This window comes from Solenopsis invicta, chromosome 16 (assembly GCF_016802725.1).
Source record: "Solenopsis invicta isolate M01_SB chromosome 16, UNIL_Sinv_3.0, whole genome shotgun sequence".
Taxonomy (NCBI): domain Eukaryota; kingdom Metazoa; phylum Arthropoda; class Insecta; order Hymenoptera; family Formicidae; genus Solenopsis; species Solenopsis invicta.
This window is the reverse complement of record NC_052679.1, coordinates 15419465-15434355: the sequence shown is the minus strand read 5'-3', so window position 1 is coordinate 15434355 and position 14891 is coordinate 15419465. Positions and strand designations below refer to the sequence as shown.

Below are 14891 nucleotides of genomic sequence, written 5' to 3'. Positions count from 1 at the left end.
AACAAATAACTATTTAATCAAAAAATTTTAAGTCAAAAAAATTTTCTTTAACCGTGTAGCATTGCACAAATTTCTTTGAGTCAAACAAATATTTTTTAACTCAAAGAAACCTTTTTTTGGGTGTATAAGAATTAACTTTTGAAATATTGATTATTTTGAGCGCAATTTTAATTTTTAAATCTTATGTTTGTGTGTTACAGTAATCACCGTAGCTTCGTGGCTGATTACTCCGCTTGTTGCGCATTGGGTTAGTGAGTCGTAAACCAATTTTTTAATTATATTTAAGGCTTTCCAAATTAAGGTCTTTATACTTAATCGAATATAATTATAGATATATATTAGGTTCAAGTTTTCGCACGCGCGTTCGCTCGAATAGGACGCCTCATCCGTGCAGTAAAATATCGTGAATGTCAAATAAAACACAATTCAGTCATTGTGTAATCGTTAGACACAAAATTTTCAATTAAGAGATTATTTTGTTTTTATTCGTTGTACATGTATTTAAACGGCTCTCGCTGCTCTCTCGGTTGACGTGATGCGTCGGCCGTTCTTCTTGTTCCGCCATACTTGTTATTGTTTTTGTGCATTTTTGTACTTGACTGTAGAAATAAAAAAAAGCATTTGATGAAATATAAAATGTAACATTTATACATAAAAAGAATTATGATGTAATTATGGCTATATTCGGAATTAGCAAAACTATTCTTATTAAATATGTCCATTTTGCTATTCTAATAATTTCTTTAATACGTATTTATAGTTTATATTTTCAAAATCAATTAGAAAGGGAATGCAGCAGCAACAGTAACAACTGGTGAGTAAATTAACTTAGCAGCAAGCAAGTTGTTTACGGATGTAACATTTTTCTATAAATATATTTTAAAATAAATTTACTTGTCATTGTTTATCAAGTAGCTAAGTCACAACTATATATCCACGTTGTTTTTTATTTTTGTCTAAGATTTAGATTTTACCAGAAAAAATAAAAATTAGATTTTGTTTTTTTTTTATTTTTACTTTGTCAGTTCTAAAGTTAGTTGTATTAATAATTTTACAGCTTAATTACTTTTTTTGGAGTTATCAAATTTAATTTTTAATTTTTATTTCTCGTATTGTCTACATGAAAAAGTATAAATAATACGTAAATAATCTGTGTAGACATAATTTTGAAATTTACGGCATAACTCTGGTAAATTCCAATCGATGCACCGTTGTGCTCTGCCGATTATTCTGCTATAGTAGAAATCAAAGTATATATCAAAGAGTTCTCGAATATACACGATACAACGCTTTGCAGTTTCCTAGTTTTGCTACCGCGGGTGCACTCGCATCTTCGGAGTAGAAAATACTGAACGCTTTCATCGAAGAAAATGAATATTTACATCAAAGATGTCAGTGCGAGAGCCATAAATTCTAAAATTAAAGTTTACTAACAAGTTAAACAAACATTCCTAAATTTATACACCATTCAGAACAGTAAATATTTCTATAGAAAAATTAGAATTTTTTTCATTATATATTTTATATCAAACATATAAAATATTTTTATTATAACTGCGATTAATAAAAAAATATATAAATATAACCATATAAACATATAAATTATAAAACACATTTTATTGTATATATTGTATAAAATATAGGTTCTTTAAAGTTAATATTATTTACTACGGTATGGATTTTATATTTTATAAAATTGAACATTAGATTTTTTATAAAATATGATATATAAATGTATATAAAAATAATTTTTTATGAAATATATAAAAGATGTAACATGTAAAATATATAATATACCGTGTTGTATATATCTTATATATTTATTATATTTTTTATATATTATGCATCATTATATTATTTACATTAAATTCTATATTTTCTATCGGACTTTCAACCGAGAAAAGTTAAAAATATGCTTACTGAGATATAAATCTTTTCGACCAAGTGCTTCAAGAATTTTTCAGCTCAATTAATCTCTCAGTCATTCTAAAGTTTATTCGTAACGGCGGAGAAGTGTATCAGACAAAGAGACATAAAGAGACTCGTGCGCGTTTGGGAAAAGGGGGATGGGGATCGTCCACTTACGGGGTCTATCAAAACGCGGTTGGTAGTACGCGGGGCACGTTGCATCCTCCGTCAGACCCCCCGGCGTCACCGACAATGCGTCGTTCAATGGCACCTAATTCGCAACAATGGCCCCAGCAGCCATATATTAATGGTCCGTGGCCCGTATGTACTCGACGGTGAGCATTATATCGCCCTCGAGGATCCTGCGCTGGTATTAGAGTCGTGAATCCGTATGCAACCCCGTAGTAACGTTTCATGGATTTCAACGTGCGCGCAAGCTTTCACACACCGCGCACCGGGTGTGTGTTGGCGTGCATGTGAGTCGTCGGAAGCGCAGCATCCCGGACGCGCGCACCTCTCTGCAGATGCGACTCAATTTCGTGGATGACAAATCGCGCCCGTAACGCTGTCGGGCGACGATTAAAGGGCGCGGCCTCCGGAATTTAATGGCGCGTCCTGATTTCGATTAGGGTGAGAATAGACCGGTTTATGAATAATAATAACAACGTGTGCTACGCGCCACGGGAAAGAGGTGCGGATGCCCGCTGCGGGCAACACCGTGACGGGATTCTATTAACCTATTCTCGTTTGGCCGATTAATTTATCAAGCCCTAATACGGTGATGATACGGCGCGATAATACGACATTAAATCGCGACTGCGTGCCCCGTTTAATTTGTTGATAGGAAGAGAAAGTTATCATCGAGATGATACACGCGCTTCTCGATTAACAACATGTTTGAGCACACAATCAAATAATAACGAAAATTCGTATATATATATATATATATTTTTTTTTTTTTTTAACGGAAGCGTAGAAAATATTCTGCACAGACATGGGGCGCGATCGCTTTACGATAAACAAAGTTCATTGCGTTTGGCTGGAATTAATCGAAAATTGCTCGCTGGTATGATATATACGCGAATTATGAAACTTAGCGAAACATCACGCTCAAGGTAGTAGTAAGGTTTCCGTAATTAACGAGCGGCGATTAAATGCATCTAATTCCAGGTTGCAGGGCGGATCTCGCTATTTTTCCCGCGCGTTCCCCCCTCGGCCATGCTAATCGATACGTCGTTACGATATATTAAAATGCATTTTTTGGTCGTGCCGACAGATCGTTCGGGAGCGCCGGTAAATCTTGCTTTTGGGCGAGCCACGTTTAGTAATTATCGATCTAATTATTAGCGTTCTAAATTATGGCGACTAGCGCGGGGCTATCATTATCGGGCCGCGATAACGAGTTTCTCGCGCAATTATGTAAAATATTCCTGTTTATTTATACAGAATGAATTACACGCCGGGTGTATTTGAAGTGGCGCGACCACTTTGCTCGCGTCGCCCCACCGATTCGTCATGAAACGGCTATTAGCTTCTTACACGCGATTTGTAAGAGAATCATACCGATACTTCCTACTTCTAAAGCCCCGTTTTCTTTACACTCTCTTAAACTGGATTAGACAATCTTACTTTAAGATTATATTTAATCATACGATTTCTCACTAACATTAATATACTTTGTGAAGTAGCGGCTCGTGCAGTATACATCAAAGAAACTGGTCGTGCGACCAGGATATTGGAGTTAATTTATATTGATCGTTTCACGCCACATTTCCAATTTTTATTACGCAAAAATTTACGACGTAAAACTTGGGACTTGCTGCGAATTTTAATAGCTAGACCCTACTCGAAAATCGTAATGTGTTAGTTTTCAAACGATGAATATTATCCACGTTTTCACGTAGTCGCGATGAATCTACGAAAATTTTTACTACGCGTTGGACTTTTCTTGTTAGAGTAGAGTTTCGTTTTACGCTGAGGAAAATATTTGGCGAGAGGGACCAAATGTTTAGTTAAACAGTGATCAAATGAAATTTGTAGTTATCAGTGCCAAAACTTTGTTATTTTTAACGAACCATTTGGTTATAAATTGTATCAATACACTTGCTTGGTCAAGACTAGAAGATTGTTTGGTCAAAATAATTACATATTTAGTAATTATAACTGTAAAATTTATTTGATTGTTATTTGAACTAAACGTTTGGTCTATACTTCTCTCAGTGCAGGCACGAGCAAATTGACAAATCGTCGACTAGCATAATTGTCCTTTGATTGTAATGGGGAGTGCGTGCCTTCAATTCGGTGACGTTATCGGCATTATCGCTCGATTTATAGTTTGGAGAAAAAAAAGTAATGTCCTAGGAAAAAATACGCCCATTCAGCGTCACGCATGAATCCGTTGGGCGAGATGTCGTGGGGGAAGGGTGATCTTATCTGCTTCCCTATTAAGAAACATCGCGACTTTACGATCCACACACACACACACACACTCTCTCTCTCTTTCTTTCTCTCTCCTGCGCGTTGTTTGGCCGTTACAGATTGTATTCGCTGACAAAATGACGATTTACATTAATTTAGATATAAGTCGATTAGGTCACCGGCGAGATCTCGCTCCGCGAGTAGCGCGAGAATATTGGACTCTCGGTGGCTCTTATCGCGCCAATCACATAGATATCCGATAACGAGAATGCCCACCAGTATATGTCCTGAAATGTCCGTCCCCGTGCATAATTACACACATATAATTAATTAGCGCGTATATTTATAGAGGAGATTTCATTGAATTAAAGATCTTATCTCTTTAAATGATATCTTTAAATGCACTTTCTCAGAATCCTGTTCCACACACGCAAAGTGTTGTTTCTTTCCCAAATTGGTCATTTTATGATGCAATAAGTTAATATCTTGGCTTATTAATTAATTTATTAATCGCAGATAGCCGTAACGTGATAAATTTACGCTTGATCATAGGAAAGGCGTAATTCGATTCCGATGCGAGGCGAGCCGCTCGTTAATGGCGCGCGGACACCGCGGGTGATCGTTCTGCAGTTTGCAGCGCGCACATGCATCTTCGCGGTCTCCGAAGGAAAATTAATGAATTTCAAATCGGAGCAACGCGAGCAGTTAATTTTTGTGGAAGTCGCCGCGCGCGCGGACGAGACGGCTACCCGCTTGGAGAACACGCTCATTTAATGCCATCGGGTACTAATGGCATTTCGATTGCTCCGCTGCCAATGGCGTAGGGCAAGGAAGCCGTTTCGAAGGAAGGTAACGTGCGTGCTCGGCACGCAGGTGCCGGGGCATGTATATTATGCCGATTAAAATTTGCATAACTCGCATTACTCTGTAGTATGTAAATTGCGCATCGGCTGTAAAATATAAGCGGCCTCGTGCGCGCGCGCGAAGAGACCAGTGCACATATATTTACAGTACGGGCCTCTCAAATGAGAACGCCCGGCTAATTACTATTAAGTTGTCAACACCGCGGTCGCTTGGGTAAACAAGATATTAATTGTCTTAATTACCGAGCCACTTTCTCGAATATTTCTGCGCGTCTTTATAAACATCGCTAATAAATGCTAATAAGCACCAATATCTGTGATATTAACGTTATCACGCATGAAATGCGATCGGTTTAAAAATTTAAAAGCTAAAATAATTTTATTACAGAGGGCTGAAATAATATTGTCGTTTGGAGATTGATGAGTCTTGTACTGTTTCCTTTTAAAAGCAGGTACATTGCTTATATTGATATAATCATAAGCTATAATATTCTAAAGCAGGAATCGGCAAATGGACACTGCTCGCGGGTGTCCAATTGCCTGCGGGAAATAGATGAGCGCGCTGAATAATAAGTAAAGTACGAAGGAAGAATAGCAAAAGAGCATCGCGTTATTCAAGAGAAATATCGATGGAATATTGTCATACAAATTCTTTAACATTTATTCTGACATAGATAACAAGTATTTAATTTATATTTCATTTTCGATTAAGATGTGATATTATTTACGATGTATCGAGTGTTATTGCTGTGTGGAAATTTGAATAAAGCACTGATGTTATCTTTCTATTGTGCTCTGAAGGAATGAGGCTGCCTTTAGATCACTAGATAATCACTAGATAATCACTGATGTTTTTTTTTTTTATTTTATTTTTGTAGCGAGTGTAAAATGCAAAATTTTATTCCAAGGTGCTAAAGAACAAAATGCTCTTCCAACAATGAGTCACGAGTTATAAAGTTGAGTATTGTCAAACATAATGGGTGGGTATTCGTACCAAATTTCAACGTTTTACTAATTCCTGTTCTAAAGTAGGCGGATGTCAAAAATACAATAAAAGATACAGGATTTTAAAAGGCACTTTTGATTCCTTTTATCCCAGGTCTCGGGTCATACATATAAATACCGTGATATAGATTCTGTAAAGAAACAAATGTACGAGAAAAGTCGAAGAATGAAAATACACAATGAAAAAAAATTTTTGGCCTGTTGTGATCGCTATTCAAAATACCCTCTCTTTGTTCGAAATCTTCTCAAAGTTCGGAGTTAGGATGCGTTTAAGTTGCCGTTACAAATGCTTCGAAGCACCTTTTTGGTCAATTTATAAATTTGTTCTGGTTCGAAGCATTTGTAGTTTAATTGACCGCAACTATTCGAGATCAGGACATTACGAAGCGTTTTTGAATATGTCGTGAAGTTCAAATATTTATTTCGTCTTGTAGAAACAAATAGCCGCATCATTCCGATTTATATTTTATTATAAATTTATATTTTTTGATGAAATATATGTGAATTAGTCGTTATAAGCTATAAATAATTGATACACGAAATATGTAACGTTACGTCAAACTCGTATAACCGCGTCATTATTGTTATTATGGTATGTAGAGTTTAATTATATCGACGAGTTTACTAGACATTCCTAGCTGAATGGGAATTTAATTTGATTATTGGACGCGCGACATCGAAGCGTGAAGGCGATTAGATTTTAGTGTCACAACTCTCGCTGTAGATCGTCCGGAGATATGGTAAGAGCTGGCCGTATATAGGTGACAAATGTGGTATCTCCCTTAATTTTACTGATTATCGCTCACTGATCTCACGTTGTTTTCCCGGGATACTGCTATATTTCTTTCTCCTCTTTCCAACGGGAATAAAAAAAAATGGGTCTTTGACGAGAAGACACCTGACTAAAACGACGCACGAAGGAATAACGGTACCTGTGTGAAAGACGACAGATTTACGATCAGCTACCGTGATCTGTTAAAAACGATCGACAATCGTGAATATAATCTGAAAGAGATTTTATTCTCCTCCGATCACTTGTGGAGATCTAGAGAGAAGTAACTGTAATGAAGATATATATCTGATTCCACAGAAATCTGCCCAATTTCATCGGCGTCTTTATTTGTCTGAAGGGCCTCGTCATAGCAAATCCCTCTCCAACATACCTGTGCGTTGCATCAGAGATTTCGATCTCACGAACAATTTTGAATACACCTGGTATCGATGTATCTAATTCTTCTTTTGGAAGCAATAATATCTATTACGAGATCTTCTCGCCATTAACTCGTTTCTCAATTCTTGACGGATACAAGCCACGCAATACTCGTATAAATTGAGCCATGCGGAGATCGCGAACCGTTTAATCCAACAAAACGAACCTATTTTATTCTGTTGAGCGCCTCGCAAAAAACTGTTGCAAGATAGATATTGCTGCCAACTGTATGTATTGGCGGCGATGTACAACACGATTATCGATTAGTTATCCTTTATCAATAACGCCATGGAGATCTCACTCTACCTCGTTCGTTCGTAGCTCCAGCCGTCAATGGAGGATTGAGCAACCGCGATCTGCATCGGCTTAATTCAAATCGCATACGACGCGTAAAATCTTCACGCTCTTCGAAAATATTAATGCCACACTGCGGTGACAGCCGCGATTATACGATTGTCGTATTTGTCGATTACGGATGATCCAATAAAATTAATTGACTTGAAAATTTGACGCAATAAAAAATTCGCGAATATTGAGAAAATTAATTTTGCGCGTGAATAAGATTTCTAAAATACTAAAATTAATAAATAAAATTCTCTTCCATACATGTAAACTGTATATAAAAAAGTTCTACATATGTAAAATGTATCAGACATTTTTAAAAATAAAAAATTCGTTTTCAGGGGAATGAATAAAATATTGTTTGTAATATTATCATTAATATTAATGCTGTTTAATAGGCTTCTATTTTTTTATATTAATTGAATTGCAAATACAAAATAGCTGAGTGCCACATTTTTCTTCCTCAACTGATAACGGTATTATAGAACAAGCGAGTCTCGCAATAAATTAAAAAGATTCAGATGGAAGATCATAGAGATTAAAACCGAGATTCACACCCGCTTTTCCATCCATGTGCTGCCATTTTTTTCTGGATTTCCTCCGACATCCCTCTCGCTTTCGTTCCGTCGAGAGACACCTGCGGTTAACTCCGCAACTCGGGAAACCGTTATGGTCATCGGACAGAGATTCCGCCTAATAAAGACATAATTCTACGAGATAGGATCTACCTCGGTTGTACTCGTGCGCGTACCACCAGCTTTACGAGCGACTACCTCCCCGTCTAATTCGAAAACAGATCGAATGTCGACCATGGCCGGCCAGCTCCGCGCGCAGATTCACGATCTTTCCCGGAAAAAAGGACGCCCCACGCGATTTACGACCTCGTTAAGTTTCTAGGACTATGCAGGCTCGTATTAACGACGCATCGCAGATGCATTAACCACGATTGTTGAGCGATCTATACGCACGGGACCGAATAACGGATCCTTAATCCTAGATCTATTTCCTCGAGCCGGCATTCTCTACATTTTCTCCGTTTCTTACGAATTTTTAAACACCTTTGCTTATCTTTATAGGTAAGATAAAATTTAGAGAAACACAATGTTATGTCGTGAAACTACTGTTAACTTACGTTAATTAATTTCAATTTTATCAGAAGTCCTCTCAGAGAAACACTTAATGCATTTAATTCCAGTTTTGACGTAAAAATATCGAACTCCCGATCGTTAAAAATGTCCACTACAATTACGTATCTACGTATCTTCGTAGCGTCTCCACTGTTCCATTCACTGTTCAACTTTCCCTCGTGGAATATCGCCGAGCATATTCCACGAGCGAATCGGCCTGAAAACGCACTGGGGACAAAACAAGTTGCTCTCCACCGCCGGCCGATCATCCATAAAATGGCCGGCCATTCGGCGCGATAACAACAACTTGATGAAACGATTAAAACCGTAACGAGCCTCCTCCTCCCACGGCCACGGTCGGCGATTGCTGTTGTTACAATCCGCGCTTCCAGCGTGAAAATTTTCCCAATTCGCATGTATGAGCGGCCGCGTTCCCGCGGGAGCGCTCGGTCAACGTGCTGTCGGGACATCTCCCGCGGGATACACCCCTGATAAATCCGTCCAGCCGGCGTTAACCGCGTTTTTTCGTCCTTTTACGCTGCGGCGATTCGACGATGGTTGTTGCCGAATTGTGCAGAAAATTTAAACTTTATTTACGAGAAATATTTAACCCTTCGATGTGATTTTATTACAAATTATTTCAGTGTATTATTACACTGAAAAAAAACTTTTATTGTGTTTAATTTTTTCATGTTTTTTATGTTTAATGAAAAATATTTATTTTAACATCATTTTCTTGATTTTAATAAATATTAGCTAGTATAAAATAATTTATTTTTAAATTTCAAATATTTTTTTTCAATCAAGAAAATGATATTAAATATATCTGCTTAAATATAAAAACAATTTTTTTTTAGTATATTTCGAAAGTTTGTAAAGTTCAGAGAAAAAACAGATTAAATACAGCAAAAATTTATGAGATTCGTAAATAGGAATTAAGTATCATTAACATTTTTTTTATAGATTATGGATCTAATTCACTTCTCCGAATAATTAATTCTTTAATTTAAAATTGGAAGATATATGAGAGATATAAATCGTAAGTTAAACTTTTTCTTCTCTTTCTTTTCTTTCTCGATTATAAATTTTGATTTCCATAAAGTCATAATATTATATCAAAATTATTTTATAAAAGATGTATCCGAAGATTATCTGATAACTAGAAAACTGTTACTCTTATAAATAACTTCCCAAAATAAACCAGGCATATCTATCTCGCCGAGCCGTTTCGAAATTAGCGTGATGCCGTCCGTGAGACCAACTGGAAGTCATAATTCCGTCATTCTCCAATATCGTTGCCGCTACTAAGTGCCGAAATCACTCAGTGGGCGGGAGAGAACGTTTTGACGATCGTCGCGGCGGCTTTTCCACGATAATCTCAGCTTCCCCGGACGTGCAGCTATATACCGAGCGAATTAACTCCGGGGGTTGGGGCGCGAAGGCGGGAACACACGATAAATAAACTCTAACCCCATTCAAGTAAGTGGTTATGTTTTTAACACGCGCTTGTGGCTAACAGTTTGTCCCCATTTTCTCCCCAACCACCCTACTCTATCCATCCGCGCTCTAACGTCATGATGTACAACGATCTACCGCAGAAACGCGCTTCGTCCACCATCGTCGTCTCCATAAGCCACGTTATGGTTGCCAGTGGCGTAACGGTGCGAGGGAACGACGTGAATCCGTTTCAGTTTTCTCGAATATACATTGCATTTAAGAAATGATCGTCTCAATCTTAAGATTAAATCTCGAATATTATAAAACCTTTTAAATTACATTTATTTATTAAATGTTTATAAAACGGAGGATAAAGAGCAAAGAGTCCTCAGCCGTAATGTGCATGTGGATTTTTTTGAGCAAATACAAATTAATTCTTTCTTCAGGAAAAAATTTGAGAAGACGTGAACTTGTACGCGTGCTATGCAAATACGATACAATACACAGTCCAACATCGTACATCTATAATAACTGTTTTTTTGTAAAAAGAGACTATTATCAACGTTCGATGAAATCGCTTGCCGCGCAACTTCAATTTGCCCGAGTGCAAATACAGATATTCGTGGCGTAAAATCTTTACGGTAGGACCAATTATGTTCTCATTGCTCATCCCGTGTTAACCACCATCGACGGAGCCGATTCTCGCGTAGAGGCTCGCTCGACGACTACGCTGTTGCGGTATGCGCACACGATCGTACGACTTTTACACGCGCGAGTCGGCGCGAGGGGTGAGTGCAGCGGAAGAGAGGGAGGGAGAGAAAGAGCGAATCGGGGTGCTCTGCAGAGCGCAGGGGAGAAAGACGGAGAAGACACGGGGAGGCAGGAGGAGAGGATAGCGGAGGCTTCTCTCGTCGAGATGGGAGATGCGCCGACATAACCGATAAATAACAACGGCAACGAGCCTGTCAGACCCTTGTTAAAGCATCGTGCACACGCTCACGCGGACCAGCACGCACGCATTCACGCATTAGAATGCGTTTTAACACATTCTCGATCTCTCTCGCTTATGCCCTGGTGGCGAGAGTGCCGTATAAATGTTTTTGGGCCCCCGGGGGCACCGGGGCCCCGGTGCGCGCCGCGCCGGTGACGAATATTGCCGGGGCCTCTTCCGACTGTGAGAAAGGCGAACGGTAATTAATATCGTTCCTCCGCAAGGAAAGGAGAGAGAGAGACACAGAAGGGAGAGAGAGAGAAAGAATCACAGTTTCCTATGGATGATTATTGTTACTTTGTTACTCGAAGTTCCCAGAAACAAACTCCGCGCACAATGCACCTCGTGCACGCGTCGTGGATCCTGTTACGCGGAGGTTGCACATCCGCGAATTTTTGCAACGACGCGCGATCGACTCCGACGAGGCGTGCGCGCGAGTTGCATGCGCGCTCCATTGTCCGTCATTATGTTCGCGTGCCGTTTGCTGTACGCGCGATTAATGAATCACGCCTTTGTTTTCTAACAATGAATGTGTCCGTTGTTTCAGAATCTTCGGGGCGTCCAACACGGAGCATGACAGGAGGAGGAGGAGAAAAAGGAGGAGACTCCGCGGACTCAAAGGTAGGAATTATTGCGATTATTACCGCACCGTTGAAGCAGGAAACTGCACGAACGATCTCGCGATGGTTTTGCGATCGTGTTCGTTTACTGCGGGCGAGATGCTCGGAAAGGTGATTATACGTAACATTTTGTCGCGACTCTGGTCAAGGAAAGGACGAGTCCTGAGCCTACTTTCAATCAGCGTTAATTCTGAGAACGGATTCTCAGAGTCAACTTAATTTTAATAACGAGCGTTCCCCGGAGGTCGGAATCTCCTCTCTTCCACTTTGACGAAAATATACCGATGATTGCACCCCGACCACGCCCACGTCTCGAGAACGCCGTTGAGAGAATTCGCGCGCTGCACGCGCCATCGTTTTATCCGCTCAACTTAACACGCCGGTCGGTTACGCCGGAGTTACGAGCTCCGCGTCCCTCCGTCCGCACCCCGTCGCGCCTTAAGTACACGTTTTATGAACTGTACTTTATGAATTTGTCGAAGTGCCTGCTTACGATGGTTTCGTTAGCACGCCCCGAGCAGTTTTTCGACGAGGAGCGAGGAGGGGCGGGGAGCAAGAGCGAGAGAATAAGATAGGGGCAGCTTCCTTCTCCGCGCGCTCGCAGCATCCTTCGCACCCGAACATACCCGAACGAAAAGTGGCTTTCGTATCTCGCTCCGAGCTTGCATTATTATCTGACGGTAACACGCGTAAGAAATTGGCGGGGATTTGTCGCATCAGCGACCATAAGATTTATTAATTGCTCTGCGCGCGCAGGTCGTATTTATTTATTTTTTTTTCGCGAATTATTATGATATAATACATTTTGATTAAGTTCCAGTAATAACAGGGGGGTTAATAGCAGAATTATTTATATAAAAATATGAATACTGTATTATTTTTGAAATTTTTATAAAATTTTTGAAAATTCTCATTTATCAACTTTTAAGTCGATTGTATATTTTTTTTCGTGTGAAGTAATAGGAGATTGAGGTCATACGTATTTAGATAATTATTAAAATAGGTACACTGTTAAAAATTATTTCTAATTATTTCTAACGTAATAATTAAGGAAGGAAGAGACGATATAAATGATCGCGAAAGCAAAGTACATTTTAAAGGCCAGAGAAAATGGAGTCAAAAGCGCCAGAGGACATATCGCCGATGAAATGAGATTTATATCTTAGAAAAATCTGGTGAGGATCTGCTTTCAGTTAGCGACAGCACGTGCTGCCACTTACCATACCGTCGAAATCGATTTTCTCTCGTTCGCAGTAAACGAAGACAAAATAGGAACACTAATTATATTCTCGCTCCTCGAATGATGAATCACTCGCTCGAATCTTACTCGGTATAGAAACGAGTTAAGAAAAGATAATAAAGATAGTTAATTGCGCGGTTTATAAATTATTACACGTGCTTTTAATCATCGCGCTGGCTCTAACGTTATGTAACAGCAAAATGGTTTTACCGCAACACAAATACGTGGATGTAGCAACTTGTAGTAATTACGTTGTCGGTTGTGCAGTTGGTAGTCGCGCGCTGCTGTCTGCCACCCGTTATATTTTCTTTCTTCATTGCCTTGAGCATTATCTCCGAAAGTTGGCACCTGGCTCGGATATAAACTGCCTGTATCGCTTTCACGAGGATTCAGACGGAGCCGCCAACCCCCGTTACAATAATATTTTCCCAACACCAAGACGTTGTTTACAGTGTAAACGCGGTACCCGTTGGATTATCCACTCGTTCCCCGCCGCCTTTCACGTCCATTTATCGCGGGAAAATCGCCACTGTATCTTCGAGAATTGTTGCAAATTGTTATATACAGCGAGATGAACCGTATGGAAAATGGAAGATTACGAGAAAAAATTAAATAATTAAATAGAATATTTATAAGAGTATCACAAACATTTATAAAGTCGCATGTAATTTATAGTCGTCACTTATCACTAATGGAGCACATAGTATGATTTGATTGTGGAGTAAATTTTGGTCTTATATTTTTATGTAGTTTATAGAATCTTAATTGATCTACTTACTGATATCAGTATGTAGTGTAACTGCTTTTTATTGCTTTTGATAACGCTCCGTAATTAGACGCAAAACTGAAAGTTTAACTCGAGAGCCTTGGGTCGTATCTAAATATATCTCGACACATAAATCTCGATCGGTAATCACGATAAATCACCAGAGTTGAGTCGAGATGTCTAATTAAAGAAGCGCCTTCCATTTTTCCACCTTTCACAAAAATTTCCACAATCACTCGTCGCATTCGTCACCCTCTTTCGCCGACATGGAAATCACGGCGAGTGGGGTGTATCGCGCGCAGAGCTCGCTACCCCGATAAAAAAAGAATTCCCGTTTGTGTGCGCGTGGGCGAGGAAGACGCGAGATCAATTCCGGGCAATATGTAGAACGATTTCTCTCGGCTTCTGAAAATCCGTCGTCTGGAGGGCGAATAACTGGAAAGCGGAGAGCGCGCGAACGCCGGCCGACGTCCTCCTCCTTTTCTCCATCCCTCCGGCCAGGTCTCGCATTCTTTATCCCAACGACGATTTATTCTCTGTCATTTTTCCGGGGGTAGGAAGAAGTCGAGGGGTGGCAAACGGAAGTGCGGGGTGGGCATAGAGGAGGGCCCGGGAGTATATCTTCCACTGCGAAAGAAGATTTTATTGGCCTTTTTATGGGACGAATAAACGGCCCCGTTACGCGGATTTACATACCGCTTGTTTCGTGATTCACCGACTTCCATTTGCTCGCCACCAGCCTCCTCTTTCTCCCTCAGTTTCCCTCTCTCTCTTTCTCTCTCTCTCTCTCTTTCTTCTTCGTCTCGCACTGCTGTCTTTCTTCCTCTTTGGCTCGTAGCTTCCTAGCGGAGAAATAGCAGTTGCTGCTTCTCAGAAGACGGATTCTCGCCTCCATACGATCGAACGGCGAATGCCGCATCGCGATCGCACTTTAGGAAATATCTGCATTTGTGCTACCGTTCTT

The 14891-nt window shown here is 39.7% G+C and overlaps 1 long non-coding RNA gene across 2 annotated transcripts in view; it reads left to right on the top strand.

The window, feature by feature from the left end:
* The window catches only part of LOC105199306, a 203027-nt gene that overhangs the window by 11981 nt on the left and 176155 nt on the right, over nucleotides 1–14891 (top strand). For both annotated transcript variants that reach the window (XR_005576631.1, XR_005576630.1), the window contains exons 5-6: nucleotides 201–247; nucleotides 11849–11922. This is a non-coding gene — a long non-coding RNA (uncharacterized LOC105199306). The remainder of the gene's footprint in view (nucleotides 1–200; nucleotides 248–11848; nucleotides 11923–14891) is intronic.